General features: G+C 45.7%; 8 non-coding genes across 8 annotated transcripts; 5 read left to right on the top strand and 3 right to left on the bottom strand.

Annotated features, from left to right (window-relative positions):
* Positions 1 to 6,390: 6,390 nt before the first annotated feature.
* TRNAS-GCU (transfer RNA serine (anticodon GCU)) lies at positions 6,391 to 6,472 on the bottom strand. Its single transcript has one exon. It is a non-coding gene; the product is annotated as a tRNA-Ser (tRNA).
* Positions 6,473 to 6,924: 452 nt separating this feature from the next.
* On the top strand, positions 6,925 to 7,056 carry LOC134938857 (U8 small nucleolar RNA). Its single transcript, XR_010181308.1, has one exon. It is a non-coding gene; the product is annotated as a U8 small nucleolar RNA (small nucleolar RNA).
* Positions 7,057 to 9,426: 2,370 nt separating this feature from the next.
* Positions 9,427 to 9,500, bottom strand: TRNAI-AAU (transfer RNA isoleucine (anticodon AAU)). The gene has a single exon. It is a non-coding gene; the product is annotated as a tRNA-Ile (tRNA).
* Positions 9,501 to 10,228: 728 nt separating this feature from the next.
* LOC134938849 (U8 small nucleolar RNA) lies at positions 10,229 to 10,362 on the top strand. The gene has a single exon (XR_010181300.1). It is a non-coding gene; the product is annotated as a U8 small nucleolar RNA (small nucleolar RNA).
* A 1,395-nt stretch (positions 10,363 to 11,757) lies between these two features.
* On the top strand, positions 11,758 to 11,829 carry TRNAW-CCA (transfer RNA tryptophan (anticodon CCA)). Its single transcript has one exon. It is a non-coding gene; the product is annotated as a tRNA-Trp (tRNA).
* A 5,805-nt stretch (positions 11,830 to 17,634) lies between these two features.
* TRNAS-GCU (transfer RNA serine (anticodon GCU)) lies at positions 17,635 to 17,716 on the bottom strand. Its single transcript has one exon. It is a non-coding gene; the product is annotated as a tRNA-Ser (tRNA).
* A 497-nt stretch (positions 17,717 to 18,213) lies between these two features.
* LOC134938847 (U8 small nucleolar RNA) lies at positions 18,214 to 18,347 on the top strand. The gene has a single exon (XR_010181299.1). It is a non-coding gene; the product is annotated as a U8 small nucleolar RNA (small nucleolar RNA).
* Positions 18,348 to 25,782: 7,435 nt separating this feature from the next.
* LOC134938841 (U8 small nucleolar RNA) lies at positions 25,783 to 25,916 on the top strand. The gene has a single exon (XR_010181293.1). It is a non-coding gene; the product is annotated as a U8 small nucleolar RNA (small nucleolar RNA).
* Positions 25,917 to 27,778: the final 1,862 nt, after the last annotated feature.

The following is a 27,778-nucleotide window of genomic DNA, read 5'->3' on the forward strand; positions in this document are numbered from 1 at the left end:
ATTAACATTTTATTTTTATGCTACATTAATGCAGCTGGAGGGAGGAGGGGGGTCATAGCATGCACGCGGCGTGGAGCTGGGTGCACCTCACTGCGGGCGGCAGCGCTGCAGCTTGCGGTGGGGTTGCCGGGGCTGGAGATAACAGAGGCAGAATGGAACCTGCACAGCGGCAGGTGCCCCACAAAACTGCAGCTAAGAAGCATGGAGTGTGCCAGAAAGTGACGCTCCTCCGTGCCAGTAGCCCCTGCTGAGTATGCTGATGTGGGGGGTCAAGCACACAGTAAGCCGGTGCCCGTCTGTCTATACGGCATACCCCGTCACCCTTCCCCCATACCTCCCAACTTTCCCGATTTTTGCGGGACAGTCCCATTTTTTTGGGTCTGTCCCACTCACGGTCCGCAGTGTCCCGTGGGTGGTGGTGGGGGCAGTTGGGAAGCTCCTGTACTCGCCGTTCTGCTTAGCAGAGCAGCGGTGAATAGATGCTGTGCATCTATTTAGGGGAGGGAGAGGGGGCATCAGGGGGTACGGATTAAGGGGGGGGGGATCCGGCAGCATAGCTGGATTAAGGGGGGGCCCAGGGGGTACGTACCGCGGGCCCCACAGTTTTAGGGAGCCCCCCAGCTGGAGTAGTCCTGTCCCAGCTCTGAAGCTCCCCCGTCCTGCCAGCAACAGCATTGTGTTACAGTCACCACACGCTGCTGTGTGTTGGCAGGTCTGTGGTGTTGCAGGGAGGCAGCAGCCTCCCTGCTTTCTTCTGCCTGTACGGGTGTGTAGGGGGGAGCGACCACCCCCTCTGGATTTACCCCTAGCTAAGGGGCCAAAATCCCATAAAAGAAAAAAACCTGGAATTTGCATAAGGGGGCGTGGCCACGCGGCACATGATTAGGCCACGCCCCCAAACCCACAGCAGGCACAGCAATGAGATAGGGCCCCCCTGTCTCAAGTGCCCTGGCCCTCCCGGACTCATAATCTGCCCCTGGGGGCATGCCAGCAGCTCACAGAGCGCTGGGCATGCCCCCTCACTGACGAAAATGGGGCATGGCTCGCGATCACGGGTCCTCCACGAAGCCACACCGCCTTTCGGTGGCCACACCCCCTTTTTGCCACACGTGTGTCCCTCCTTCTGCCTGAAGAAAGCTGGGAGGTATGCACCCCTGCCTGTGCCATGCCCATACCATCTGCTTCTGTTCCTAGTCTCCTATAGATTTGCCCAGATCTGTGACTCATTTGACTAACTCCGCCCAGTGTTGTGACTCCGCCCAGCGTTAGCAAGTGAGGCACAAAGTCACAGATCTGGGCTAATATACAGGAGATATATATATATATACACATCATACTTGCCTACCTGACCCTCTCCATGAGGGAGAAAATGCTCTGTTCCTGGACTTTCCTGGTAATGTATGATTGCCATCACCTGTGGTGAAACACCTTTCTTATCAATTAACTAGCTCACCACAGGTGATGGCAATCATACATTACCAGGAAAGTCCAGGAACAGAGCATTTTCTCCCTCATGGAGAGGGTCAGGTAGGTAAGTATAATACACATTTATATTCATTCTGAGAACTGCAAGTGATATGTGGCCATTTCATGCCTTTATTGGTGGATGTGGCAGTATATTGGGGGGTAACAATAACAAGCAGATTATGAGTATGTAACACTATCTGGGCTGCTTGTACCTCGCACACAGGCAATATGTAGGGTATAAACAAAAGAACAAATAATCACCTGGCGCCAATTAAATAAATATCCATTTGCCTGGTGCTCTCTGTTATAACAGGGATTACTCAATCCTTTTATTACAAAACCTCCCAGAAAGAAATCAATAAAAAGCGCAGGCAAACAGCAATATATATATATATATATATATATATATGCATGAGTGGTGAGTGCAGACATTGCACCCCGCTTCTGGGGTGGCGATCGCTGTGGATTTATATTTGTTTATATATTGCAGGGTTAATCTTTGGTTAACTCTTATTAACCGTGGTCACAGGCCTTTTTATGCACCCCTATGTAATCTCACTTGTTCTAAACCTGTGTCAGCTGCTCCTTAGCAGGGACGTGCAGTCAGGGGAGGCAGTGCCTCCCCTGTCATTAATAAGTAAAATAATACAAAGAAGATACTTATGACACATAAGTATCTTCTTTATTATTTTACTTGTCATTAAAGTGTGCATAATTAGTTTGGGAGGCACCGATCGTGGTGCCTCCCATAGTGATTGGGAAAAGATATGGGGGCGGGGGGCGGGCGCGGACGGGGCCTAGCAATGGGCAGGAAAAGCCATTAGAGGTGCCGCTTTCATACAGGGACGTGCTTTCAACCTATGAAAGCACGCCCCTGTGAGTGAGGCCACAGTGATTGGTCAGCGGATCCGTCACTGGATCCACTGTCAATCACCGTGTGGGCATCGGTGGCGGCGGAGGTGCGGGATGCGGCGGCCCGGGCAGCGGAGGTGCTGGCGGCTGAGATGCTGGCGGCGGTAGCGGCGGCGGGATGCGGCATTCAGGGCCATCGTGCAGAGTTTGGCAGCGGAAGCGGTACCCATTTCAAAAATGGCGCCTCAGCGTCATTTTTAAATTTCCAGATGGCCGCCACGAGCCAATAATGGCTCCCCACGTCATCGCCCCGCCCCCTCCCGCTGACTTATATAAGTCAGCGCGAGGCAGCGGCGGTCAGTCCGACGGCGATGGAAAAGCAGAGAAGAGCTCCTGAAGACCGAAGACGCCGTGGAAGTCCTGGATGGGCGGTGGCTATGCAAAAGCACTTAGCAGCCGCCGCCCACCACGAGAAGACACTGGAAGTCCTGGGAAAGCGGCGGCCATGCAAAAGAGCTTAAAGGACGCCGCCTCCCAGGTGAAGATGCCGGAGGAAGACGCCAGAAGCCCTGGGGAGGTGGAGCCCCCCCAGGTGAAGATGCCGGAAGCCCTGGGAAGGCGGCAGCCATGCAAAAGAGCTTAAAGGCCGCCGCCCCCAGGTGAAGACCCTGTTTAATAAAGGTTTTTTAAAGAACGTGTAGTTTTTTTAAATATTTTCTTTACAGGTGGACTACAGGTGCCAGCGGGCCCTTTTTGTCCGGGCATGCTGGCACTTGTGGTTCTCCAAGTGCCAGCATTCTGGGGCAGGCTTGCTGGGACCTGTAGGCCACCTGTAAAGAACAATATTACTATTCTTTGCAGGTGGACTACAGGTGCCAGTGGGCCATTTATGTCCGGGCATGCTGGCACTTGTGGTTCTCCAAGTGCCAGCATGTTGGGGCAGGCTTGCTGGGACCTGTAGGCCACCTGTAAAGAACAGTATTAGCATACAATGAACCCCGCACCCACCGCCACTAGGGGTGCGGGGCATAGCACTGGGCTATCAGCACAGTGCTGATTATTGCTCGGGAGGGGGGACCCCATTTTGATTTTTGTGGGGCCCCACTTTCCGAGGAATTCCAGCCCTGGGCTGACTGGTTTGGGGGGTATTTAATGGCATGGCAGGGGGACCCCACACTGAGTGTCTCCCCTGCTGTGGCATTACCCCCCTGGCTGGTTCCGCCTGGTGCTGGTTTTAGCGGTGTGGGGGGAATGCACTCCCCCCCCCCCCACCTGGGTGTGTGTGTTTAGCTGCAGTGCCTCCCCAGCTCCTGACCTCACCGCTTGTCACTGCTCTTTAGTAATTAATCAGCCAGTATCAGGTGACTAGTGTACCTTTAAAAGCCATAAGGTGTGTGGCAGATACACATTAAACCAAGTAGGCTTATTTGCAGTTATATTATGTGTGATACAGTTGCCAGGTTTTAATTTTTGAGACTCTGTGATAGTGTAGGACCTGCAAGAAGGTGGGGGGTACCTTGGCGAGCGGTATGCAAGCTTCCGTGCATTGGCCAATCCACTAACTAAACCCCCATAATTTATTTATTGATGTTGTGAGAATAAGTGAGCTTGCTATGGTGAGTGCTGAACTTTCTCTCTGTATATATATATATATATATATATATATATATATATATATGGAATTCTTTAGTTATCCTTATTTTTATTTATTCCGTTTTCCATATAAAATATCAATAAAAAAAATCAATAAAAAATAAAATAAAGAAAGAAACACTTTCTCAATATCTTTCAGTTGGTCAAACATTACACATTCAATGCTGCTTAATTTGCTTGTACATAATCTGCTATTAAGCATACATTGTTTTTACATGTGCACAGAAAAACATCCTATACATTCAATAAAAAAAAGTCCTCTTATACAGTGCTCAGCATATACATAATATCCTTTGTTAATATAAAGAGAGATCTAGCAAAATGGATATTTGGTATCTTATTGTCAAACAGCTGTTATTTTCCAGATGTATTAACCTGGAGAAGGCATAAGGAAGTGATAAACCAGTGATATGTGCAAGGTGATAAACACACCAGCCAATCAGCTCCTAACTGTTCATTTACATATTGGAGCTGATTGGCTGGTGCGTTTATCACCTTGCATTTATCACTGGTTTATCACTTCCTTATGCCTTCTCCAGGTTAATACATCTGCCTCACAGTTAGATAATTTGTATCCAATTCTTGAAACAGGTGTAATGCTGGGTACACACTGGCAGATATATTGGCCAATCAGTTGGTTGTCCAATATATCTTTTGCTGATCTGCAGGTGTGTACAAGCAATATGTCTGTGAAAGACGTCTCTCACAGATATATTGCATCTGCTCTGCAACACAGCAGATTACCAATATATCTGCAGATATATTAGTGCATCTTTCAGTGTGTATGAACAATCTCTATCTGCATATATAGCTGCAGATAGATTTAACAGCAGATATATCTTTAAGATATATTGGTGCATCTTTCTGTGTGTATGAACAACCACCATCTGCAGATCGATTGAACTGTAGATATATCTGCCAGTGTGTACCCAGCTTTAGTCTTAAGGGCCCCATACACTTAAGGTGGGTACACACTATTAGATATATCTGCAGATCAATTGATCTGCAGATATATCTATGTACGGATCGGGCAGTGTGCTGTGCATACACACAGCCCGATCCGTCGGGGGACTGACGTCATGAACTGGGCGCGCCCGCCCAGTTCACCTGTCAATCACCGCCGGCCGCCGCAGCATGTGTACGGGCGGTCGGACGACCGCCCCGTACACACACAGCGACGCGCCAATATATCGTTAGATATATTGGCTGTCGGCTGTGCTGCGCGGCCGACGCGATACGTCTGTGAACGACGGAGTTCACAGACGTATCGCCCGTACACACTGGCCGACGGTCCCGCGATGTATCGGCCGTTCAAGAGAACGGCCGATACATCGACCAGTGTGTACGGGCCTTTATACGACATGACGGTCCATCATGTCGTATAAGACTTCGTCCAACCTCCCGGCAGCATCCCCGTTGGTAAGATAGTATTAGATATATCGTATGCAGTTTTTTTTTGCATACGATGTATCTTTTACTATCCTATCTATTTACTGCGGGATCCGATATATCACAAGTGCAGCACTCGTGATATGTCGGATCTAGGGGGATCCGATCCAATGCACATGGGAACACAGATCGGGGGAAAAGCACACCGAAAATGCCCGATTTCACCCAATATATCAGGACGAATGCCCGAATTGGGCTGAAATCGGGCATTATTGGTCTAGTGTATGGGGCCCTTTACAGTCCCATTTAAGAAATAATAGGGAAGTTTTCATGCAAAAGTGTGTAGAATTAGAAGCTTAGTTGCTCATTAATTATTAGTAGCTTAATTGTTAGTTAGATCTTAGAACATGGCCATGTCATACATAATTAGAAAAAGTTTTACCACTACTATTGTGGAGATTACGGTCCTGCCAATCTCTGGAAGACTTCTGTGATATCCTCCAGATATGGCTTTATAAAACGGAACCAGCTCCAGAGACGGGAGTCCAGGAGTTGTACTAACCAGAGGAAGGACGTGGTGAAACTTTCTCTAATTATGTATGACATGGCTGTGTACAGGGGGCAATATATTGGGAGTAACAAGCAGTCTGGCAGATAGATCATGGGGTGGATACAGCAATATATTGGGTACTTATCAATAGATAGTGTACAGGGGGCAATATACTGAGGGGAACACACCATCTGGTGGTGCATCATAGGGTACAGCACTGTGTGTGGGGTAATTATCAATAGATAGTATACAGGTGAGATATACTGGTGGTACATCATGGTGGTGGTAGCACTTTGTGTGGGAGGTACTTATCAATAGATAGTATAAAGGTGGCAATGTGCCATCTGCTGGAACGTTATGGGGGTTGTAGATCTTTGTACGGTATTTTGTTTCCTACATTAATGGAGCCTCTGTTCCTGCACATAGTTGTACAGGAAAAGAGCTTGTGAAAAATGGAAGCCAGGAGGAAAACCACAACCCGACGAGGATGGGATTCGAACCCACGCGTGCAGAGCACAATGGATTAGCAGTCCATCGCCTTAACCACTCGGCCACCTCATCCCTGTGTGCAGCCTTTTTCTCATCCCAGACAGGTGTCAGTATCTATTACTTACTAGGGGGTGGGGGATTACCTTCCTGCACACAGGCTACGGCAAGATGGCCACAGCAGGGCCCCCTAAAGACACGCAGTGGGGGAGGGGGGTGGGGGGGTAGTCTGCTTCCATGTATCAATGACCCCACCAGTCTCTCCTAAACATGTTCCACCAGGAAGATGGCCGACGACTGAGATCTTAGGGAGAGCAACAACTGAATGGGCTGGTTTTAGGATAAATTACATAACTAACTCTACCTCCTGTTATGTATATAGAGAGGATGCTTAGTAGAATCCCAGTGACCCAGTCGGGGGAGGGGTGGGGTATAACATGCCAGTGATAGGGTGCATGTGGGTGGTCTCCCTGAGCTCACAAGGAGGGGGCTATGGGGTGTCCCCAGTGTGACGCTATCAGTTAGTATAATCAGTGAGGTTGATCCTTATCTGTTCCTCCTTATGGAGAAACAGACATGATGAATGGGGGAGGCTGAGTATGTGATTATACAGAGCCCCTGCACCACCCTGACCGACAACTGGGGTGTGTCATTCCGACACCATCGCTCACTGATGGTCTTTATTATAGTTTTAATAGTAGATGTTTTTGCTAGGATTGGTTAGTTCTTAATAGCACCATTATTCCTTAACATTTGTTATGTGAAGCTATTGATGTAGAGCCATTGATCCTCAATCTTCAAAAAATGTAGTTTTTTTTATAACTGATGCATCATGATATTCAGATTGATTCTGGAGATTTGACATATGAATGGAATCTATCCGAGAAACACGATGTGGAAGCACCCATGCTCCTACCTGGTCCTAGACGCATGCTCTATTTTTAACTGATTACCTAGAGATGATCAATATCTTATTTTGCCACTGATTTTCTGCATTAACTGCAGACATAGCGATCCTGTATCCATATGAAAGATAGATAAATGACCGCCAATTTGCCACCCCTTTGCATCATAGATGTCCATCACTGCTGTGGGGCTATTTGCCAATCAGGAACAGGGGTGGGGCCAAGCGCTGTGACTCTGGTGTTGGGAAGAAAACTATCAATGAGTGGCTTACATTGATGGTGTGGAACCCAAGATCTCTGCCATCAATGGTAAAACCATTAACCATCTGTGCCAAGCCATCAATGGTTGAGGGTTTTCTCATTGGAGACTAAGGTCTGATCCTTCTTCACCATAGATGGGTGATGGTGTTGTCATTGATGACTAAGTTCTCATCTCCTTCTCCACCATAGATGGTTGATGGTGTTGTCATTGATGACTAAGGTCTGATCTTTCTTCACCATAGATGGTTGATGGTGTTGTCATTGATGACTAATGTCATATATGTCTTCACCATAGATGGTTGATGGTGTTGTCATTGATGACTAAGGTCTGATCTTTTTCCACCATAGATGGTTGATGGTGTTGTCATTGATGACTAAGGTCTGATCTTGCTTCACCATAATGGTTGATGGTGTTGTCATTGATGACTAAGGTCTGATCTTTCTCCACCATAGATGGTTGATGGCCATCCCTAATTTATATTAATTCAATGCATTGCACTGACCGATAACTGAGATGTGTATTATCCTTAAAACCAGGACTGTGATTGAGAAGCTCTGCTGTAGCCTCTGTGCGAGAAGATAATCCTCCCATAATAATATCTTTGCTGTATGGTTGTTGCTATAGGTTAAATAATAGATGTTCCGTGTGTCTAACATAGGTTAGTTCTGGAGTAATAGGTATTTGTATAGACTTCTGGCAAGCAACATTTTATAGTAAAAAGAGCCATCAGGAGATTGCTGATAATATGGTTGTCCTTGTCAGTGTTCTATCACGGGTTATTTCCCATTTTCAGGGAGGTCTGACCAGTAATGTTCCTCAATGGTTTTAATCCATCATCAAAACCCCAAAGATCAGTATTTTCAAAACTCCTCCATTACTGTCCAGGATTTAGAGATATCCATGGTTGAATCCAGATGGTTACATTAAATTGAGTTACTATTTATGTCATCTGAGTTCAAGCATGGATATCCTTAAAACCTGGACTGTAATGGCGGAAAGTCTGAAACTCTGCCATAGATAGTTGAGCCATCATCAATGGTTGACCTGCACCTTCGAGCTACCACAACAACAAAAATGTTGTCATCGGTCAAAGACTATCAATTGTGGCAAAGCCATTGATGGTTGATGGCCATCCCTAGATGCACCGAAGCCGCACTACTGGCCACCAGGTGCCATTCCAAGCACATTGCTTGCCAGATGCAGAGGATGTGGGATAGCGCTCGTACATCACCCCCTCCAGCACGGAAACTGAAATCCCAGGTGGCACTCTACTGCATAGGCATTACCCAAATTGCTTGAGTACAGATTTGTCTAAACTCATGAGATGCAAGGCTCCCTAATCTTAGTTGCTGGTCCAAGCTACCTGGAAGAGTATTCATGTATCCTGGAGCTGCTCACAGCTGCCCAGTGCCGCCCACTTCTCAAGTGAAGTGCGCAGTCCTGGGCAACCAATGATGTGATTCTCGTTGAATAGTGCCATCATTGCCAATCTCCCACATTACAATAACAGCAATCTTGGCATTTTATAGCAGAGGACAGGGCCACTATGACACAATCATGCCATCATGCCTCCTCACCGCCCACCTATGCTATACCCCACACTGTGCCAACTTGGATATCCACTTCAGGAGTGGGCAGCCAGAAAGTAGACAAGCATGGTTTGGTATAGCTCCAGAAGTGGTGTCTTTACAATTATAATGTACTTATGGTTACAATGCTGTAAGTAACATATTGGTTTGTCATTCCAAAATAATGGGACGATACAATGAGAATCTTTATGCATGAAGAAAAGGACATACTGAAAATTATACAGAAAAAATAGTTATATGTCACTTGCTGAGGAAGGGAAAAAAATTCAATGCTGGCCCGTACATGGATCAAACCCGCGACCTTGGCGTTATTAGCACCACGCTCTAACCAACTGAGCTAACTGGCCAATCTGCCTGTTTCACCTGTAATACAAAGCTACACCCCAACTTTTCTACTCTGCTCTGCTTATAATCTCTGTCTCCCCTTTCTATCTTATAGTCCATATGTAATAGGCTGCTATTTGCTGGTCCTGATATGATTTTGGCGATACAGAAAATATATCCTGGTTTTGCTATAAAGCGAATTGCCTCTTTAAATCTAGAAGCTATCTCGCTGAGAACACGCCGTGACCAGCCAGTCCCAGCCTATCACATATGGGCTTATGTCCCATGTCAGTCTGTCTATATCAATAGTCCCTGTTATGCCGTATGCTTAGTGTTAGGTGTGAGCGCTTGATGGTTACATAATATACACTGAAGTGTCCCAGCCTGGTTTATATTCCTGATTATTGCACCGAGTCTCTGATTGTGCTTACTTGTGTGCTATTATAATTATTTGTACTTGTTACTATGCTCAGTTGTATTAATATACTGGTATGTATACTGATTGCTGATTGGCTAACACTGTGGAACTTGTGGTGCCCTATAAATAAATGGAGGTGATGATGATATGTCCTGCTATCTGCCATGTGCTGGACTACATGTAACAGGCTCACCAGCCCATGGGTGTAAGCAGATCCAAAGCTTCTCATTTTGTGATAAAATATAATCATTGTGTAACAGCTGATGTGGAGTCTCCCTGATGTTACTAAACATTTCCAATCATGTGTCCACAGCGTGACGCCATCAGCTGGTATCATTAGTGAGGTTGATTCTTACCTGTTCCTCCTTATGGAGAAACAGACATGATGAATGGGGGAGGCTGAGTATGTGATTATACAGATCCCCTGCACCGCCCTGACCGACAACCGGGGTGTGTGTCATTCTGATACCATCGCTCACTGATGATCACGTGTTATGGTTAAAAACAGAGGAATTGTTGAATAATTGTAAACAAGGGTCAGCTACTGACCATGTATTTTTATTGAAGCATACAGGGCCGTCTTAACAGCAGTGTAGGCCCCTGGGCAAAGCAATGCGCTGGAGCCCCTACCCGTCCTGCAGCAGTAGGGGTGGGGGGTGCTATCAGCGGCAGCTTTGATGTCCCGTGGACGGTAGGGGGTGTTCTGCTCAGCATGTAGGACCTGGAGCAGTAATTTCTGCTAATTACTCCTTTACTACACAGATGGTGGGAGATGGTGCTGGTGGGAGAACACTAAACTGTAGAAGGGGCCATTGGGCTGAAAGAAGGGCCCCGGTACATGACTTACAGGGTGGTAGGGCAAGATTTAATACACAGGGGAGGGGTGGATAGTGGAGTGGACTTATTATTCATAATTTTCCAGTAGGAGGGCAGCTTGCTTGACTGCAGATATCTCCAGTTCCTTGAAATAGATGTCTTAGCTTTCAATTGGGTAAAACTCTAGAGAGTCCCACCTTTTGGGAGGTACTGGGGACACCTTTCAGGAGGTACTGGGGACACCTTTCAGGGGGTACTGGGGACACCTTTCAGGACATACTGGGGACACCTTTCAGGAGGTACTGAGGACACCTTTCAGGAGGTACTGGAAACCCCTTTCAGGAGGTACTAGGGACACCTTTCAGGAGGTACTGGGGAAATATAAAACTGCATACCAGGTGTGTGGAGCTGGAGCATGGACCAGTTGCTGGGGAAGAGTGCAACCTTTTGGAGTATTCCCTCAGAAATACTCCAAGTCAGACAGAACCCGAGATATCTGACTGGGAAGAGCAATTATCAGGCTCGGATGGGGACCACTGCTTTGAAGTCGAATATCTCAGGTTCCCTGGGGACGATTTTAAAAATTTTGGTACCCATGGAAAAAGGAGTCCCTCAGCTATCAGCCTAGAGCCCTTAGACTCCAGGGGCCCTTGGGCAAGAGCCCATTGAGCCCATATGAAAAGATGGCTCTGGAAGCATACTCTGTACTCTTGGTTTCTTTATGAGTAAGTTTTGTTTCATATTGCATCGTTTCAATTCTAGTCACAGACAACTTCAAAAATTTACATAAGCGCTACCACCACCATTTCTCTTATTTAATAATACATTTAGAAGCAAGATGATTTTTTGGATTAATTTTTCCTTTGATCCTACCTATTTTGTTGTTAATAATAATGACTTTGCACTTAAGGGAAGTCAACCAGTCCTATTCTTTATTTATTTTTTATTTTTGCTTTTGCAATTATCTAATTCCCAATTTAGTCTGTGCAGGTGGTCTATTAGTAATATAAAGCACCCGCAGCACATAACAACTGATTTTCACATGGGACCTTGTGGCGCAACGGTAGCGCGTCTGACTCCAGATCAGAAGGTTGCGTGTTCAAATCACGTCGGGGTCAATTATCATTTTATTTTTATGCTACATTAATGTTATTACAGTTGCAATATGTATATATATATATATATATATATATATATATATATATATATATATATACAGTATCTCCACTACGTGGAAAGACAGCACTCTCCAAATTAAAATAGAAAATCAAAAAAGTGAATATTTATTTCAAAGTTTTATCTCACAGTTTTCCAGGTAATATCCAACGTTTCGGTCCACACCGGGACCTTTATCAAGGTAACACAGCAAAAAACATCCATACAGCAGTGCAACGGGAGCCAAAGTTGAGTAGGGAAACTGGAGCACCAGATGGGCCTCACAGGCCCCTATTATATACCCATAAAAGGCGCCAATCCCGCCTTCCTGATGATTGAAAGCGTGGTGGAACGCATGGTGACACGCACGGGGTCACTTCCTGTGAAACCGGAAGTGATCGCGCTTGTTAATATGGACTTAATATAAAGGTCCCGGTGTGGACCGAAACGTTGGACATTACCTGGAAAACTGTGAGATAAAACTTTGAAATAAATATTCACTTTTTTTATTTTCTATTTTAATTTGGAGAGTGCTGTCTTTCCACGTAGTGGAGATACTGTATGTTGTACTATGGGCCCCATCCCCTACGGGATTGGACTCTGACTGGCACCCCACCACTTATCTATGTTAAGTGAGAGTGCAGGGACCCCCCAATATATATATATATATATATATAACTGCAGTAATGTATATATAATGAATATCTCCTATATATTAGCCCAGATCTGTGACTTTGTGCCTCATTTGCTAACGCTAGGCGGAGTCACAACACTGGGCGGAGTTAGTCAAATGAGTCACAGATCTGGGCAAATCTATAGGAGACTAGGAGCAGAAGCAGATGGTATGGGCATGGCACAGGCAGGGGTGCATACCTCCCAGCTTTCTTCAGGCAGACAGGGGTGCATACCTACCAGCTTTCTTCAGGCAGAAGGAGGGACACGCATGTGGTGAAAAGGGGGGGTGGCCACCAAAAGGGGGCGTGACTTCATGGAGGACCCGTGATCGCGAGCCCAATTTTCGTCAGTGAGGGGGCATGCCCAGCGCTCTGTGAGCTGCTGGCATGCCCCCAGGGGCAGATTATGAATCCGGGGGGCCCAGGGCACTTGAGACAGGGGGGCCCTATCTCATTGCTGTGCCTGCTGTGGGTTTGGGGGCGTGGCCTAATAGTGGGACACGTGGCAACGCCCCCTTATGCAAATTCCGGGTTTTTTGTTTTATGGGACTTTGGCCCCTCAGCTTGGGGTAAAACCAGAGGAGGTGGTCGCTCCCCCCTACACACCCGCACAGGCAGAAGAAAGCAGGGAGGCTGCTGCCTCCCTGCAACACCACAGACCTGCCAACACGCAGCAGCGTGTGCTGACTGTAGCACAATGCTGCTGCTGTTGTTGGCAGGACGGGGGAGCTTCAGAGCTGGGATAGAGCTACTCCAGCTGGGGGGCCCCCTAAAACTGTGGGGCCCATGGTACGTACCCCCCGGACGCCCCCTTAATCCAGCTCTGCTGACGGACCCCCCCTTAATCCGTACCCCTGATGCCCCCTCTCCCTCTGTCTCCCCTAAATAGATGCTGTGCGCATGCGTACAGCATCTATTCACCGCTGCTCTGCTAAGCAGAACGGCGAGTACAGGAGCTTCCTAACTGCCTTTCCCCCCCCACGGGACACTGCGGCCCACGGGTGGGACAGACCCAAAAAAATGGGACTGTCCTGCAAAAATCGGGAGAGTTGGGAGGTATCTGGGTGTGTGAGGGGGTATGCCGTACAGACAGACGGGCACCGGCTCAATGTGTGCTTGACCCCCCACATCAGCATACTCAGCAGGGTCTCTCTGGCGCGGAGGAGCGTCACTTTCTGGCACACTCCACGCTTCTTAGCTGCAGTTTTGTGGGGCACCTGCCGCTGTGCAGGTTCCGTACTGCCTCTGTTATCTCCAGCCCCGGCAACCCCACCGCTAGCTGCAGCGCTGCCACCCGCAGTGAGGTGCATCCAGCTCCTTCACAAACTTTAGCCGGCGGGTAGCGCTGCAGAAGTCCGTGCTGCTTGCAGGCTCCAACCCCCTCCAGCCGCAGCGTCTCCTGGGGGCTGACCAGTCACTCCCAGTCTCCCCTTACCACAGCGCCCGGCAGCCGCGCGAGGTCCGCGGTGTGTGACTGAGGAGTGGGGGGTAGGGATACGGGCAGGTAGAGGAAGCAGGACTCCAGCCTGAGAGAGTCAGCCATGCCAAGTCTCCACCAGCAGCAGATCCCAACAGGTTGGAGTGGAACAGCAGCAGCCAGCAGCAGCCAGCAGCAGCGACTGCGGTAAGACACATCTGTCTGTCACCACTGTTCTGTCCCTAATACCAATCTCTCCCGTGCCCTGTGTTCTGTCATGTCCCTGTCACCCCTGGCCTTGCCCTGTCACCCTTATCCTGGCCCTTTCACCCTTATCCTGGCCCTGTCGCCCCTGTCCTGGTACTGCCGCCCCTACCCTGGCCCTGTCACCCCTATCCTGTCCCTGTCATTTCTGTCCTGGCCCCGTCGCCCCTGTTCTTGCCCCGTCACCCCTGTTCTGACCTTGACACCCTTGTCCTGGCCCTGTTACTGAATACCCTCCAACTACCTTTTTGGCAGGTACAGTACCCACAGCGCCTCCCCAATGCACCACACCTACGCACCTTCCCCTCCACCACATGTGGCACCCCACCCCTCCCCCACGCTGTGCCTCCAGACCCCCTACACCACCCGCGGCTCCCACTCCCCTTCCCCTTCACCACCCACAGCACCTCCAGACCCCTCCACCCCCCATATATGTCTCCCCCCACACCTGTCCCCCCTCCACCCGCAGCATCTACAGACACCCTCCTCCATCCGTGGTCCCCCCCCTCACCCACCCCCGCACCTCCACCACCTGCAGCGCCTCCGGACCCCTTGCCCATCCGCCGCACCACCCGCACCTGCCCCTCCCTCACCCGCAGCGCCTCCGGACCCCCTACCCCACTCCTGTCCATTCCCCATCCAGACCCCCCCTTGCATCCGCCCCCTCCACCCGCAGCATCTACAGAAACCCTCCCCCATCCGCAGTCCCCCCCCGCACCCGCTACATTCTGTACATCGTGCCCTGCAGGTGCTGTTCACGCCATCGCAAGGGGCTGCGCCTACTTCACCATCGCACGCCCTTTCATTGTGCAATATTTAACCACTAACAAAGGAATGCAGGTAATACTCCATATAATACAAATATTGAACCCCAGAAAGGCATGCAAGGGTTAAGGGGGCATAGCTCCTTGCGACGGTGTGAAGAGCGTCCATAGAACGCGATGAAGCACCTAGTATATATATATATATATATATATATATATATTTATATTCATTCTGAGAACTGCAAGTGATATGTGGCCATTTCATGCCTTTATTGGTGGATGTGGCAGTATATTGGGGGGTAACAAGCAGATTATGAGTATGTAACACTATCTGGGCTGCTTGTACCTCGCACACAGGCAATATGTAGGGGATAAACAAAAGTACAAATAATCACCAGGCGCCAATTAAATAAATATCCATTTGCCTGGTGCTCTCTGTTATAACAGGGATTACTCAATCCTTTTGTTACAAAACCCCCAGAAAGAAATCAATAAAAAGCGCAGGCAAACAGCAATATATATATATATATATATATATATATATACATACATATATATACATATATATATATATATATATAGTGAGCTTGCTATGGTGAGTGCTGAACTCTCTGTTTGTGTGTGTATGTATGTATGTATATATATATATATATATATATATCTATCTATCTAGAGCATAGGCGAATTGGCACTCCCTAAAAAGTATGAAGCCTGCACCGGTGCCTTTTCCAAATGGATTGTAGCATATACAGGAAAGAAGGAGTGGCACTCGGCGTCTTGAGAGGAGAAAAGTGTATTAAATACACTTTTCTCCATCAAGACGCCGAGTGCCGCTCCTTCTTTCCTTTCTATATATATATATATATATATATATATATATATATATATATATATATATATGGAATTCTTTAGTTATCCTTATTTTTATTTATTCCATTTTCCATATAAAATATCAATAAAAAAAAATCAATAAAACATAAAATAAAGACAGAAACACTTTCTCAATATCTTTCAGTTGGTCAAAATGATTGGTAACTTTTACATTAATCCTTATATGACATCACACATTACACTTTCAATGCTGCTTAATTTGCTTATACATAATTTGCTATACATTGTTTTTACATATGTACAGAAAAACACCCTATACATTCAAGAAAAAAAAGTCCTCTTATACAATGCTCAGCATATACATAGTATCCTGTATTAATATAAAGAGAGATCTAGCAAAATGGATATTTTGTATCTTGTTTTCAAACAGCTGTTATTTTCCAATTCTGTTAGAGCAGCAAGAGAAACTTTAATGCAAAAGCACACAAGGGGGCAGATGTATTAACCTGGAGAAGGCATAAGGAAGTGATAAACCAGTGATATGTGCAAGGTGATAAACACACCAGCCAATCAGCTCCTAACTGTTCATTTACATATTGGAGCTGATTGGATAGTGCTTTTATCACCTTGCACTTATCACTGGTTTATCACTTCCTTATGCCTTCTCCAGGTTAATACATCTGCCTCACAGTTAGATAATTTGTATCCAATTCTTGAAACAGGTGTTACTCTAAAGGGCCCCATACACTTATACGACAAGACGGTCCGTCATGTCGTATAAGATTTCGTCCAACCTCCCGGCAGCCTCCCCGTTGGTAAGATAGTATTAGATATATCGTATGCAGGTTTTTTTTTTTTTTTTGCATACAATGTATCTTTTACTATCCTATCTATTTACTGCGGGATCCGTCATATCACAAGTGCAGCACTCATAATATGTCGGATCTAGGGGGATCCGATCCGATGCACATGGGAACTCGGATCGGGGGAAAAGCACACCAAAAATGCCCGATTTCACCCAATATATTAGGCCGAATGCCCGAATTGGGCTGAAATCGGGCATTATTGGTCTAGTGTATGGGGCCCTTTACAGTCCCATTTAAGAAATAATAGGGAAGTTTTCATGCAAAAGTGTGTAGAATTAGAAGCTTAGTTCATTAATTATTAGTAGCTTAATCGTTAGTTAGATCTTAGAACACGGCCATGTCATACATAATTAGAAAAAGTTTTACCACTACTATTGTGGAGAATACGGTCCTGCCAATCTCTGGAAGACTTCTGTGATATCCTCCAGATATGGCTTTATAAAACGGATCCAGCTTCAGAGACAGGAGTCCAGGAGTTGTACTAACCAGAGGAAGGACGTGGTGAAACCTTCTCTAATTATGTATGACATGGCTGTGTACAGGGGGCAATATATTGGGAGTAACAAGCAGTCTGGCAGATAGATCATGGGGTGGATACAGCAATATATCGGGTACTTATCAATAGATAGTGTACAGGGGGCAATATACTGAGGGGAACACACCATCTGGTGGTGCATCATAGGGTACAGCACTGTGTGTGGGGTAATTATCAATAGATAGTATACAGGTGAGATATACTGGTGGTAGATCATGGTGGTGATAGCACTTTGTGTGGGAGGTACTTATCAATAGATAGTATAAAGGTGGCAATGTGCCATCTGCTGGAACGTTATGGGGGTTATATGGTATATGGTACTTTATTTCCTACATTACATGGAGACTCTGTTCCTGTACATAGTTGTACAGGAAAAGAGCTTGTGAAAAATAGAAGCCAGGAGGAAAAACCACAAACCGACGAGGATGGGATTCGAACCCACGCGTGCAGAGCACAATGGATTAGCAGTCCATCGCCTTAACCACTCGGCCACCTCGTCCCTAGGTGCAGCCATTTCCTCATCCCAGACAGGTGTCAGTATCTCTTACTTACTAGGCAGTGGAAGTTTACCTTCCCGCACACAGTCTACGGCAAGATGACCACAGCAGGGCCCCCTAAAGACACGCAGTGTGGTGGTGGTGGGGGGGGGGGAGTCTGCTTCCATGGTTCAATGACCCCACCAGTCTCTCCTAAACATGTTACACCAGGAAGATGGCCGACGACTGAGATCTTAGGGAGGCAAACAACTGAATGGGCTGTTTTTAGGATAAATTACTTAACTAACTCTACCTCCTATTATATATATATATATATATATATATATATATATATATATATATATATATATAGAGAGAGGATGCTTAGTAGGATCCCAGTGACCCAGTCGGGGTAGGGGGGGGGTATAATATACCTGTGATAGGATGCATGTGGGTGGTCTCCCTGAGCTCACAAGGAGGGGGCTATGGGGTGTCCCCAGTGTGACATTATCAGTCAGTATCATCAGTGAGGTTGATTCTTACCTGTTCCTCCTTATGGAGAAACAGACATGATGAATGGGGAAGGCTTAGTATGTGATTATACAGATCCTCTGTACCACATTGACCGACAACCGGGGTGTGTGTTATTCTGACACCATCGCTCACTGATGGTCTTTATTATAGTTTTAATAGTAGATGTTTTTGGTGCTATTATTCCTTAACATCTGTAATGTGAATCTATAGCTGTAGAGACATTGATCCTCAATCTTCAAAAAATGTTCTCAATCTTCAAAAAATGTTAGTTTTTTTTTTTTATAACCGATGCATCATGATATTCAGACTGATTCTGGAGATTTGACATATGAATGGAATCTATCCGAGAAACACGATGTGGAAGCACCCATGCTCCTACCTGGTCCCAGACGCATGCTCTATTTTTAACTGATTACTTAGAGATGATCAATATCTTATTTTGCCACTGATTTTCTGCATTAACTGCAGACATAGCGATCCTGTATCCATATGAAAGATAAATAAATGACCGCCAAATGGCCATCCCTTTGCATCATAGATGTCCATCTCTGCTGTGGGGCTATTGGCCAATCAGGAACAGGGGTGGGGCCAAGCGCCGTGACTCTGGTGTTGGGGAAAAGAAACTATCAATGAGAGGCTTACATCGATGGCGAGGAACCCTGGATCTCTGCCATCAATGGTAAAACCATTAACCATCTGTGCCAAGCCGTCGATGGTTGAGGGTTTTCTCATTGGAGACTAAGGTCTGATCTTTCTTCACCATAGATGGTTGATGGTGTTGTCATTGATGACTAAGGTCTGATCTTTCACCACCATAGATGGTTGATGGTGTTGTCATTGATGACTAAGGTCTGATCTTTCTTCACCATAGATGTTTGATAGTGTTGTCATTGATGACTAAGGTCTGATCTTTCTTCACCATAGATGGTTGATGGTATTGTCCTTGATAACTAAGGTATGATCTTTCTCCACCATAGATGGTTGATGGTGTTGTCATTGATGACTAAGGTGTGATCTTTCTTCACCATAGATGGTTGATGGTGTTGTCATTGATGACTAAGGTCTCAGCTTTCTCCACCATAGATGGTTGATGGCCATCCCTAATTTATATCGATTCAATGCACTGCACTGACCGATAACTGAGATGTGTATTATCCTTAAAACCAGGACTGTGATTGAGAAGCTCTGCTGTAGCCTCTGTGCAAGAAGATAATCCTCCCATAATAATATCTTTGCTGTATGGTTGTTGCTATAATTTAAATAATAGATGTTTCACGTGTCTAACATAGGTTAGTTCTGAAGTAATAGGGATTTGTATGGACCTCTGGCAAACAACATTTTATAGTAAAAAGTCCCATCAGGATATTGCTGATAATGTGGTTATCCTTGTCAGTGTTCTATCACTGACTAGTGATGTTCCTCAATGGTATTACTCTATCATCAAAACCCCATAGATCAGTATTTTTCAAACTCCTCCATTACAGTCTAGGATTTAAAGATATCCATGGTTGAGTTCAGATGATTACATTTATTTGGGTTACTATTTATGTCATCTGAGTTCAAGCATGGATATCCTTAAAACCTGGACTGTAATGACGGAAATCTCAAACTCTGCCATAGATAGTTGAGCCATCAATGGTTGACCTGCACCATTGAGCTACCACAACAACAAAAATGTTGTCATCGATCAAAGACTATCAATTGTGGCAAAGCCATTGATGGTTGATGGCCATCCCTAGATGCGCCGAAGCCGCACTACTGGTCAACAGGTGCCATTCCAAGTACGTTGCTCATCAGATGCAGAGGATTTGGGATAGTGCTCATACATCACTCCCTCCAGCCTGGAACTGAAATCCCAGGTGGCACTCTACTGCATAGGCATTACCCAAATTGCTTTAGTACAGATTTGTCTAAACTCATGAGATGCAAGGCTCCCTAATCTTAGTTGCTGGTCCAAGCTACCTGGAAGAGTATTCATGTATCCTGGAGCTGCTCACAGCTGCCCAGTGCCGCCCACTTCTCAAGTGAAGTGCGCAGTCCTGGGCAGCCGATGATGCTATTCTCGTTGAATAGTGCCATCATTGCCAATCTCCCACATTACAATAACAGCAATCTTGGCATTTTATAGCAGAGGACAGGGCCACTATGACACAATCATGCCACCATGCCATCATGCCTCCTCACCGCCCTCCTATGCTATGCTACACTCCACACTGTGCCAACTTGGATATCCACTTCTGGAGTGGGCAGCCAGAAAGTAGACAAGCATGGTTTGGTATAGCTCCAAAAGTGGTGTCTTTACAATTATAATGCACTAATGGTTACAATGCTCTTGTAACCCTGATTTAGGGTTTAAACAACACTTATACTGAGGTAGTTATAATATGGTGATTAAAATGGAGTATAAGCATATATATTATTCATATAAAAGGTAATGGATGTTGTAATACTGTATGCATGTTTTGAGGTAAATAATATAGTTCACATATATGTAATTGTATGTACATTGATGTAAATGTAGTGGTGAATACAATTAAGGTTTATTTTATGGTTTCACGGTGTATCTAAAGGGTTAATGTCCTTGTGCTCCTAACTGTCAATCACCTAGTGGGGTGATTGCCATCGGGCGAGACATCACCTCAGAGTGGGTCATGTGATTACGAGAGAGGGGTGGAGAGGCCACCCGTGCTGTGAGTGTAGCTGGGAGAGAGACTGCATATCCCTTGGAGAGAGGACAGAGTTTTTTGCTGCTCCGGCCGTCGCCCGCATTAGAGCTGAGCGGTATACATTGCGGCGGCCGGAGGGGGCTTAGTGTGTGTAGCCAGAACAGGGCTTCCTTACTGTAAAGGTGGTGACAGCAGCATTGAGACTCAGAACTGTCAACTCACCCAGCAGTATTGGAAGGGCGCATCTATGACAGGGAGACAGAGAGGGTTCCTTCCTACCTATTACCGGCACAGACTCTGACAGCCACAACAAAGAAGCCAGGACCAGCAGCAGAGGCTCCATTCTGTGTGGCTGTAAGTGTAAGGGAGGAGTCGGGGGAGCAGCCTGCAGCAGCATCACTAGATGGTAGAAGTGTGAGTGTATAATCCAGCCATTTATATTACCCCTACACTAAGCACAGCAAGCCATAGGTGACTATTGTACATAGTCAATTTCATATTGGGACTAAGGACTCCAGGGCTAGGCCGCTATAACGGCTATTAAGCAGGAGGATAGTAATGGGTCACAGTAGTCAGTGACCGATAATTACAGTAACATGTATGGCTTAATCATAGTGCTAAGGAGAAGGTAGGAAGCACTGGGTATATATATATGTAACAGAAGTGGAGTGAAACTTGAACTGTTTAACGTTTCATAAATGCAGTTTTAAAGCTCCCCACATATATCAGCATCACATCAGTCAAAGGAGAGCCAGAGACATTGTTCTGCAGCGCTAAATAGAAAGTAACACCCTAATTAGCAGAATTAGAGTCAAGGACATTAAAGGTAGCCATACTACAGTGACATTGGATGAATGTTAAAGCCTCTGAGCCACAAAGGATTAGAATATCATCCCAATTCAAGGACTAGCTTGTGGCACTTTAATACAACTGTGTTATATGTATACAGGTTGAGTATCCCATATCCAAATATTCCGAAATACGGAATATTCCGAAATACGGACTTTTTTGAGTGAGAGTGAGATAGAGAAACCTTTGTTTTTTGATGGCTCAATGTACACAAACTTTGTTTAATACACAAAATTATTACAAATATTGTATTAAATGACCTTCAGGCTGTGTGTATAAGGTGTATATGAAACATAAATGAATGATGTGAATGTAGACACACTTTGTTTAATGCACAAATTTATAAAAAATATTGACTAAAATCCTGTGTGTATAAGGTGTATATGTAACATAAATGCATTCTGTGCTTAGACTTAGGTCCCATCACCATGATATCTCATTATGGTATGCAATTATTCCAAAATACGGAAAAATCCCATATCCAAAATACCTCTGGTCCCAAGCATTTTGGATAAGGGATACTCAACCTGTATTCGTGAACCCGTAAGAAGGACTGACACGTAAGAGACTATTAGTTATAAAGTTAAAAGATTTGAGCTCACTGTGACTATGAAAAGAGAAACCATCTCTTGCAGATATATTTAATATAGACTCATCCTAAGAGACAACAATAATTTGAGCCATACAGGAATCAAAAAGCTATATATGCTCTGAAATATAGAAAGCATCAGCTACTTCAAATGGACACAAGGACGCAGCATAACAAAGGTTTATCATAGTAGCTTCTTAGGAGTTTAGTTTATTACTGGACAACTACGGTAACATTTTTACTGAGGAAAGGCTACAGATCCCTTGGTAATCAACTGTTGATGTTACTATCTATGAGCTAAATAGATACTTTCTGTTATCTGCCAATGAGGAACTATAAGTAACCTTACAGGAGAAAGTAATCGCTACCATAAGTAGACTGAGCCAAACATCTTTCTCTTTAACTGAAGGGAGAACTGATAGTTGATACTAAAACATAGTGTCAGACATTCTGTATTAACTGCTGTTATTTTTAGGAAGTTTATGGGCCCTTATAGTGCACTATCATATTAAGAGTACCGGGGTCACTCAAACACCTAAGGGTGTCTTGAAAAGAAAAGGATTTGTTGTATTGCATGCAGGTACTGTGTATAGGCCTAATTGACAGGGGGTTAGCATGGATTAATGACTTAAAGGGGAATGTGTAATTGATGAAATGTTAATGTATACTTAATCCATTTGGTACTGGTCATTAAAGTGTTATACTTTCCATGTGTGTCTGGTCCGTCTGGAAGTTGATCTGAAGATTCTGGAAGAAAGAGACAGGTATATTAGATAATATATCTATGATATAAGGGAATTATCCCCTAAGGATAGAGATCAGGCTTACTCAAGCAAGCCTTAACGGTAGTTAAATACTACACATAGCTTGAGTGGAGCCACAACTATTAGGTAACCATCCCTTAATAGACTACATAGACAGCTCTTGTTCAAGGTATTGAGGGTAGGGTTACACTCTAAGTAACATATTGGTTTGTTATTCCAAAATAATGGGACGATACAATGAGAATCTTTATGCATGAAGAAAAGGACATACTGAAAATGATACAGAAAAAATAGTTATATGTCATTGTGGCCGGAGAGACCCCCCCAGCCACATGTGTAATGACGGCTGTGGCACTGAAGGGGTTAACCCTTAAGTACCTGCACCATTACAAAGGACATTGGGCGCTTGCCACCACTTTTAAATGTATACCGGCACTAGGCACCATCTTTAAAATGTGTGGGCGCTAGGCGCCGTGTATTTAAAAAATGTATATTTATGTGTGCCGCAGTCCCGGACCTCTCCGGCGACTGCGGCAGTGAGGGCAGCCCCCTGCATGCTGAGCTGTGTGTGCGCGCCGGGGGAGAGGAGAGCCGCTGCAGCCGGGAGATCAGCTCCCACTGCAGCACTAAGTGTGTGTGCCGCTGTTGGGAAAGCTCCCAGCGCCTCAGCACTATAGTTGGTCAGCCGTGGCAGCCGGGACGAGTGTCCCATGCTGCTGCGCTGCTGGGGAGGGTGCGCTGCTCACGGGGGACCGGGCTAGCTGGCTCCCTAGCGGCGGGGGCATGTGTAGGGCACGGGACGCTGGGGCCCGGGAGCTACGCTCCCGGCACCTTAGCGCTCCAGACAGACAGAGAGCCACAGTGGCCAGGATGAGCGTCCTGGGCTGCCGGCCTCCAGGAGTGCATCAGGGGTCACCGGACCAGGGGGGTGCGCTGCACGATGTAGCGAGGCCGATAAGTAGTGCTGCACTGAGGGGGCAGGGAGAGCCAGCTCCCTGGACCCCAGTAGCAGGCAGTGTCCAGGCAGGCTGGGGGATAGGGGGGAGCCAGCCCCCATACCTCCAGCACTGGGAGAGCCCTAGCAGCCAGGCTCCCAGCAGCAGTGCCTGGGTATGTGGAGCCTGTGCAGTGCACAGGCTCAGTGTATATTTAAAGAAACATGTACAGTGTATTTAAATGTGTTTTAAAGGTAAAATGCACTTACTGGTTGTTGTGTCCCAGGAGAGGGGAATCCATGGCTGTGCAGGCTGTTGGATTCCTCCAGACCTTTTACCCAAAAACGGAATGCCTTCTCCTCCAGCCTCAAACTTAAAAGTAGCATGGGAAGAGAGAGGAAAAGCTCAGTTTTTCAACAAGCTGAGTGGTTTGCTGGAGCTTTATAGGGATCGCCTTTTGTGAGCAGGAAACCCTGACCAGGGATCCAGGCTGCCCAACTCTGGAGCCCGAATTCAGGCTGCAGATGCTGAGCTGGGTCCCAGGCAGAATCCTGGAAGTAAGTTTCGGCGGGAAACTCCCCCCAATTCAGACTGAAAGTCACCGGGACAGACCCAGATCCTCCAGCGTCTCCAAGCTTCGCCTTCCGCCTGCTACTGGCAGAGGCCTAGCTAAGCGACTAGTGGGGATTGGTCAGCACCACACAGGTGTGGTAAGGCGGCGTGTCGATGCATATAGAGCAGGGCCGTGGTTCCAGACATGGCAGGTTAGGAGTTTGGTGGTGGCAGCGTAGAACCCGCCCACTGCGTAGAGTCAGTAACAGGCGGTTACTGATGGTAAGTGGGAATCCCCTATGTGGCCAGGTCCCGTGTGACCTAAACAGCCATTCTGTGTACTGGGGACGGGACGCGAAAGCAGTGAAGGCTTTCGTACGGGACCGTACGGTCAGTCATTTGCTGAAGAAGGGAAAAAATTCAATGCTGGCTCACAGGGGGATCAAACCCACGGCTTTGGAGTTATTAGCACTATGCTCTAACCCACTGAGCTAACCGGCCAAGTCATCTAGCTCACCCGTACTACAAAGCTACACTCCAGCTTTTCCACTCTGCTCTGCTTATAATCTCTGACTCCCCTTTCTATCTTATAGTCCATATGTAATAGGCTATTTGCTGGTCCTGATATGATTTGGCGATACAGAAAATATATCCTCGTTTGCTATAAAGCCTCTTTAAATCTAAAAGCTATCTCGCTGAGAATACGCCGGGACCAGCCAGTCCCAGCTTGTCCCATGTCAGTCTGTCTATATCAATAGTCCCTGTTATGCTGTATGCTTAGTGTTAGGTGTGAGCGCTTGATGGTTACATAATATACACTGCAGTGTCCCAGCCTGGTTTATATTCCTGATTATTGCACCGAGTCTCTGATTATGCTTACTTGTGTGCTATTATGATTATTTGTACTTGTTACTATGCTCAATTGTATTAATATACTTGTATGTATACTGATTGCTGATTGGCTAACGCTGTGGAACTTGTGGTGCCCTATAAATAAATGGAGGTGATGACGATATATCCTACTATCTGCCATGTGCTGGACTACATGTAACAGGCTCACCAGCCCATGGGTGTAAGCAGATCCAAAGCTTCTCATTTTGTGATAAAAGATAATCATTGTGTAACAGCTGATGTGGAGTCTCCCTGATGTTACTAAACATTTCCAAACATGTGGCCCCAGCGTGACGCCATCTATTGGTATCATCAGTGAGGTTGATCCTTACCTGTTCCTCTTTATGGAGAAACAGACATGATGAATGGGGGAGGCTGAGTATGTGATTATACAGATCCCCTGCACCACCCTGACCGACAACCGGGGTGTGTGTCATTCTGATACCATCGCTCACTGATCATCACTTGTTATGGGTGAAAAACAGGAATTGCTGAATAATTGCAGACAAGGTTCTGCTGCTGACTATTTTTTGACGTTGAAGCATATGCTCTTTGTTTCTTTTTGAATAAGGTTTGTTTCGGAGTGCATCCTTTCAATTCCAGTCACAGACAACTTCAAAAATTTACGTGAAGTCCACCACCAACATTACTCTTATCTAATAATACATTTAGAAGCAAGAAGATTTTTTGGATCCATTTTTCCTTTGATCTTATCTATTTTGTTAAGAAAAATGACTTTGCACTTAAGGGAAGACAACCAATCATTTTCTTTATTTATTTTTTATTTTTGCTTTTGCAATTACCTAATTCCCAATTTAGTCTGTGCAGGTGGTCTATTAGTAATATAAAGCACCCGCAGCACAAGGAATTCTTTAATTATACTTATTTTTATTTATTCCATTATCCATATAAAATATCAATAAAAAAAAAATCAATTCAAAATAAACTAAAGAAAGAAACACTTTCTCAATATCTTTCAGTTGGTCAAAATGAGTGGTAACTTTTACATTAATCCTTATATGACATCACACATTACACTTTCAATGCTGCTTAATTTGCTTATACATAATTTGCTATACATTGTTTTAACGGGTGGTCTTCTGTATGCCGAATGTCGGGATCCCGGCGCACAGTATACCGACAACTATTCTCCCTCGTGGGGGTCCACGACCCCCCTGGAGGGAGAATAAAATAGTGTGGCGCGCGTAGCGCGCCACCGTGCCCGCAGCATGGCGAGCTCAGCGAGCCCGCAAGGGGCTCCTTTGCGCTCGCCACGCTGTCGGTATGCCGGCGGTCGGGCTCCCAGCGCCGGTATGCTTGGCGCCGGGAGCCCGAGCGCTGGCATACCGTACAACATCCGTTTTTACATATGCACAGAAAAACACCCTATACATTCAAGAAAAAAAAGTCCTCTAATACAATGCTCAGCATATACATAGTATCCTTTATTAATATAAAGAGAGATCTAGCAAAATGGATATTTTGTATCTTGTTTTCAAACTGCTGTTATTTTTCAATTCTGTTAGAGCCGCAAGAGAAACTTTAATGCAAAAGCACACAAGGGGGCAGATGTATTAACCTGGAGAAGGCATAAGGAAGTGATAAACCAGTAATAAATGCAAGATGATAAACAAACCAGCCAATCAGCTCCTAAGTGTTTATTTACATATTGGAGCTGATTGGATGGTACTTTTATCACCTTGCACTTATCACTGGTTTATCACTTCCTTATGCCTTCTGCAGGTTAATACATCTGCCTCACAGTTAGATAATTTGTATCCAATTCTTGAAACAGGTGTTACTCTAAAGGGCCCCAAACACTTATACGACACGACGGTCCGTCATGTCGTATAAGATTTCGTCCAACCTCCCGGCAGCCTCCCCGTTGGTAAGATAGTATTAGATATATCTTATGGAGGTTTTTTTTTTTGCATACAATGTTTCTTTTACTATCCTATCTATTTGCTGCTGGACCCGTCATATCACAAGTGCAGCACTCATGATATGTCGGATCTAGGGGGATCCGATCCGATGCACATGGGAACTCGGATCGGGGGAAAAGCACACCGAAAATGCCCGATTTCACCCAATATATCGGCCCGAATTGGGCTGAAATCGGGCATTATCGGTCTAGTGTATGGGGCCCTTTACAGTCCCATTTAAGAAATAATAGGGAAGTTTTCATGCAAAAGTGTGTAGAATTAGAAGCTTAGTTCATTAATTATTAGTAGCTTATTTGTTAGTTAGAGCTTGGAACACGGCCATGTCATACATAATTAGAAAAAGTTTTACCACTACTATTGTG

This window comes from Pseudophryne corroboree, chromosome 6, assembly GCF_028390025.1.
Source record: "Pseudophryne corroboree isolate aPseCor3 chromosome 6, aPseCor3.hap2, whole genome shotgun sequence".
NCBI lineage: Eukaryota > Metazoa > Chordata > Amphibia > Anura > Myobatrachidae > Pseudophryne > Pseudophryne corroboree.